This window comes from Grammomys surdaster, unplaced genomic scaffold (genome assembly GCF_004785775.1).
Source record: "Grammomys surdaster isolate TR1022 unplaced genomic scaffold, NIH_TR_1.0 240, whole genome shotgun sequence".
Taxonomy (NCBI): Eukaryota; Metazoa; Chordata; class Mammalia; order Rodentia; family Muridae; genus Grammomys; species Grammomys surdaster.
The window spans coordinates 2,089,930-2,095,947 of record NW_021604685.1 but is presented as its reverse complement, the minus strand read 5'-3'; positions in this window follow the sequence as shown (position 1 = coordinate 2,095,947).

Genomic DNA, 6,018 nt, shown 5'->3' with positions numbered 1-6,018 from the left:
TCTCTCTCTCTCTCTCTCTCTCTCTCTCTCTCTCTCTCTCTCTCTCTCTCTCTCTCTCTGTGTGTGTGTGTGTGTGTGTGTGTGTGTGAGAGAGAGAGAGAGAGAGAGAGAATGGATAATTAAAGAAAAAGAGATGTGCTTGAAAAAGAGTGGGTCGGGGAACACAGGAGGTGTGATAAAGAAAAAACAGGGAGACATACTATACTATTTTAATTAAAAATAAAGTTTTAAAAAGAAAGCCCATTTCATGCTAAGCACCAAATGAAACAGTTAATATCACCTTGTATTTTGTCTTGCATATACTAAGTACTTGAATATTGCATAATATTTCACATCTATTCTCAGTACCCCTATAAGACCAGTCAACACTTTAGTATTCATATTTGGTATAGAGTAAAAGCGGAGCACAGAGTGACTTCTTCAATTAAATGTAATGAAAAATTTCAACCTTTCTTTTATGACTGGCTTGCACGTTATGTTTATCAGTTTTCTTCACATCTGTGACCCAGAGTGAGGTGGGATAGAGCACGGTAGAGACAATACAATAGGAAAAACATTGAGAAACATCCAGAATTGCCCTTATGGTTTAATTTTTTATTGTGGACCACCTAGTTCATTGAAAGGTTATGCCCTAGCTGCTATGCTACAAAGGAGGTACAACGGGGAAAAGTATAAAAACAGGATAAAAATCAGTTGGGAGAGATGACATAAAAACATACCATACCTCGATCTCCTTATCAGCCATCAAGCCAAACAGAGTGTGCTGAAAAGAGATGAATCAATTTCCTGAGGAGGAAAGGGGAGCTTTTGCACAATTATTAAGAACATCTGGAAAAAGTTTTTCTGATTGGCCAGTATAGGTTCTTAGGGTAAATCTTCGAGTTCAGTGTTTTGTAGTTAATTTCTGGTTGTCACAGTGAACTAAACATAACAATAACTACTCTTTCCTCGCTCAGATCACTCATCATGATTCCAGCTCCAGGAAAAAACCGACACACACATTAGCCAATATTTCTTTTCACTTTTTCCTTGTTTGGCTTTTTTTAGGATTCTATATTAATTACTTTCTCTCCTTGCTTCCAGTCAAGTCGTCTGACAGAACAAAGAAAACAGCCTCACCATTTCTTTCTGAATTACGTCTCTTCTTAACTCTCCACCCAACACTCTTCTAGTCCCCCCTCCAACACATAACACACACACATATACAAACACAGAGTCCAAGTGCTTTCTTTCTAGATAGGATGAATTGAAATACTCATACTTTCACTACAGGTATGGTCTGTAAATATTGCAATCTTTATAGTTGTTTAAAAAAATAAAAGATAAGTATCAGGAAGCAGTACTATCTACCCCATGCCATGAATTGTACATTTTTAAATACCACTTCTTGTCACAAACCTGGCCTGAAGGAATGTATTAATCTTCATTTTACAAATCAGCCAACTGAGGCTTGAAAATGGCAAGGGAAATAAACTAGAAATCAGTGCCAAATGTATCTGGCTCCAAAGTCACATGCTTTATGCATTTTATCTTCTCATTGTGAAAGAAACAAAATGTCATCAGGACAGGATGAATGCTAAACCAATTTAATGTCTTATTTAATTCTCACAACACATGTCCCCATTAGTTGCTAACTCCATCCTTTAGATGAAGGAAACAATGCTCATTTCCCAGTGTATAAACTAAATTTGTAGCAATGAATTAACAAGGAATTAAGGCACTATTATATAAAATGTCTAGCACCACATTTTGCACTAAACTAATCAGAACTGTTATATTATTTCCCCTCTTCCTATGAGGTGAATGAATTTAGCTATGAGTTTGAACATTCTCAGAGTGGATTTAACTGACTCTGAACATGCTTAGTATCATGCTCAGTTTCCAAATGTCCCAGGCCTAGATCCCTATTTAGAAAACTATATTCAGATGAATTGTGTCCATCTTGAGGCATGTATTCCTGTGGCTCATAAGCTAAAAATGGTTTAAAGATATTTAATAGGCTGTAAGAAGAAAAAGAAGGGCACGAAGAAGTAAAAACAACAGTATGTGGCCCACAGGCCTAAAATGCTCCCTGATCCTTTAAAAATATTTGCCAAATTCTGTACAAGTTCCCCCAGCATAATGTTAAAATAAGGTATAATAATTAGGCTGTGATTTATATTTCCTTTCAGTCTTAATCTTTTATTTCTCTTTCTCTACTGCTAGATTCTCTTCATACTGGATGAACACATTCTCCAAGTCTGGCTAAACATTATATGGCATTTTTTTCTGACAATGGTGATGTATCTCAGATGGAGCCAGTTTGAGTCTTTCTCTGATATATGTAAATTCTAAGAGGGATAGTTACTACTTTTCATCAATATCACTATACCAAGGTTCATGAGAGCTGCATTTACTGCAGTGTGGGAAAATACTGCCTGAAATAAGAAGGCATAGGAGATATTTGAATTCAGATGTTAAGATGAGAGATAAAGCAAAAACACATTCAAGGCATCTTATAGTATCCTTGTTCTGATATTGAAGCATCTTACTTCAATTTGATGACTCAACTTAAAACTTCTTACAAGGATATCTCAGTACTTTCTTCATAAAGAAAAGGCCACATAGCATTTTTTGTTTCATTTTTTGCCCAATCTAGGTGTTGATTTTATGACACAAAATTAACAACAACAAAATCCTGTTCCAATAGGTAAAATGGGATAAAATCCTGCTCTAATCGGATAAAAATTTGTTCTAATCAACATCATACCACTTCCTAACTGTATGAATTTTAGGAACTGACAGTATATCATTAATACCTTTTTTAACATCTTAAAATTAGGATAGTAATACCTATATAATGAAGATTTCTGAAGATCAAGTAGGTAAGCTAAATGTATAAAAGAGTCGAAATAAAGGCAGCAGTACATGCTCACAAATACATGAGTTCTTTTCTCTAATGGCAAGGTCTAACCGATCAGCTGATTTCCAGACAAGGAAAATGTCCATGACTCATAGCTGCCCAGCTGTTTCTTGGTGACTCTTTACTGTAATAAACCTGTCAGATTCCTACTCTATAAATCAAATCGTGAACTCGGCAGCTAGTATGACAGGTGTAGTTTAGTAGCGGAGGCTGAAGAAATCACTGAAACTTATGATACATCTTGAGTCAAGACAATTTCCTCTTGCCACACGTTATCTAACTTCATATATTGTGTATTTTGTAGCCCTCTTGATTTTCCAGCCATTAAAATAAATTTACCCATTTTAAACCAGGTCACATAATCATAAGCAAAATGTGTTCTGGTTTCCCTGAGATGGACAATAAAGCAAGAATTAGTACACCCTTTTATTTAAAAAAATAGTTTTATTATTATTTTTAACATTGTGAAGCTTTTGTATTAATTATTTATTGACATTTCAAATGTTATCCCATTTCCTTTTAGCCCCTCCACTAGCCCCGCACCCTATACCCTCCCCTTTCTCCTCTAAGAGAGTGCTCCCCAACCCACTCACCCACTCCCACCTCACCACTCTAGCATCCCCCTTCTTTGGGGGCATCAAGCCTCCACAGGGCCAAAAAAAATCTCCTCCCACTGAGGCCAGACAAGGCAGTCCTCTGCTACATGTATAGAGGTGTCCATAGACTAGTCCATTCATGCTTTTTGGTTAATGGTTTAGTTCCTGGGAGCTCTGGGGAATCTGGTTGGTTGATATTGTTGTTCTTCCTATGGGGTTGCAATCCCCTTGAGCTCCTTCAATCCTTCCCCTAACTCTTCCATAGGGATCCCCAGGCTCAGTCAAATGGTTGGCTATAAGTATCTGCATCTGTCTTAGTCAGGTGCTGGTAAGCCTCTCAGAGGAGAGTCCTGCCAGCCTACTGTCTGCAAGCTGGTACAACCACTCTGGAAATCTGGTGGTTCCTCAGAAAATTAGAAATAATTCTACCTGAATACCAAGCTATACCACTCCTAGGCATATACCCCCCCCAAAAAAATGCTTCACCATGCCACTAGGACGCGTGATCCGCTATGTTTATAGCAGCCTTACTCGTAATAGCCAGAAACCTCAGATAACCCAGATGTTCCCTCAGCCAAAAGAATGGATACAGAAAATGATGTACATTCACACAATGGAATAGTACTCAGCTATCTAAAATGAGAACATCACAAATTTTTCAGGCAAATAGATGGAACCAAAAAACATCATCCAGATTGAGGCAATCTCACCAGCAATGGAAGAGTATTCTTCTTTCTCCACTTCCTATCCAGCATCTGCTGTTTTCTGAGTTTTTTATCTTAGCTTTTCTGATTGGTGTGAAGTGGAATCTCAGGTACATTTTGATTTGCATTTCCCCGATGACTAAGGATGTTGAACATCTCTTTAGGTGCTTCTCAGCCATTCAAGATTCCTCAGTTGAGAAATCTCTGTTTAGCTATGTACCTCATTTTTTGAGTTCTTTGTATATATTGGATATTAACCCTATGTTGGAAGTAGGGTTAGTGAAGACCTTTTCCCAATCTGTAAGTTGCAATTCTGTCCTATTGACAGTCCTTTGACTTACCAACCTCTTCAGTTTCATGAAGTCTTATTTGTCAATTGTTGATCTTAGAACCTGAGCAATTGGTGTTCTGTTCAGGGAATTTTCCCCTGTATTAACACACTCAAGGCTATTTCTCACTTTCTCTTTTATTAGATTTAATGTATCTGGTTTTATGTGGGGGTCCTTGATCTACTTGGACTTGAGCTTTTTAGCTGGAGAAAATATGAATCAATTTGCATTCTTCTATATACAGACTGTCAATTAGACCATCACCATTTGTTGAAAGTGAATTTTTCCATGTATGGTTTTTAGCTTCTTTGTTAAAGAAGTCAAGATATCTCTATTTGCAGATGATATGATAGTACCTGTAAGTGATCCTAAAAATTCTACCAGAGAACTCCTACAGCTGATAAACAATTTCAGCAAAGTGGCTGGAGATAAAATTAACTCAAACAAACAGTAGCCTTCTTCTATACAAAGGATAAATGGGATGAGAAAGAAATTAGGGAAACAGCACCCTTCACAATACTAACAAATAATATAGACTATCTTGGTGTAACTCTAACCAAGCAAGTGAAAGATCTGTATGACAAGAACTTCAAGTCTTTTATGAAAGAAATTGAAGAAGACCTCAGAAGATGGAAAGTTCTCCCATGCTCATGAATTAGCAGGATTAACATAGTGAAAATGGCCATCTTACCAAAAGCAATATACAGATTAAATGCAATTCCTATCAAAATACCAACTCAATTCTTCACAGAGACAGAAAGAACAATTCTCAACTTCAAATGGAATAGCAAAACCTCCAGGATATCAAAAAAGTTCTCAACAATAAAACAGCTTCTGGAGGAATTACCATCCCTGACCTCAAGCTGTATTACAGACCAATATTGATAAAAAAAAATTGCATGTTATTGGTGCATGAGCAGACAGGTCGATCAATAGAGTAGAATTGTAGACCCAGAAAAATTCATACACCTATGGACACTTGATCTTTAGCATAGTTTTATTATTTTTAAGAGACAGATTCACAGCACAATGAACGGAACACACACACATACACACACACACACATACAGAGATCAATTCCTTAATTTGAAGAAGAAAAATAATTACAAAGTGAGAAGTGAACTTTACATTTAATACTTGGACCAAAATAGGTGATAAACATTAGAAAAAAACAAATCCTTCCAAATATACACACCAGAAAGGGCCTTTTGGTGTAATACAACATCACTGAATCATCTTCGTGATTAAAATGGAGCCTTGTCTGAGAGTAGCAAATGCTGACAAGCAGCAAGATGCTTTGGGGTATATAACTAGAAGTGGCAGCTTAATTTGAAAGAAGATGATCTGGATCTTCTTCAGAAAGAAATAACTGGCAGGGAAGCCCCAAATTACTCATGAATATGCCCCTTAAACTCAAACAGTAGAGTATCTAGTCTCCATTATTCTGAGAAAGGCAGACCGTAATGTGGCAGACAATAAATATGAGC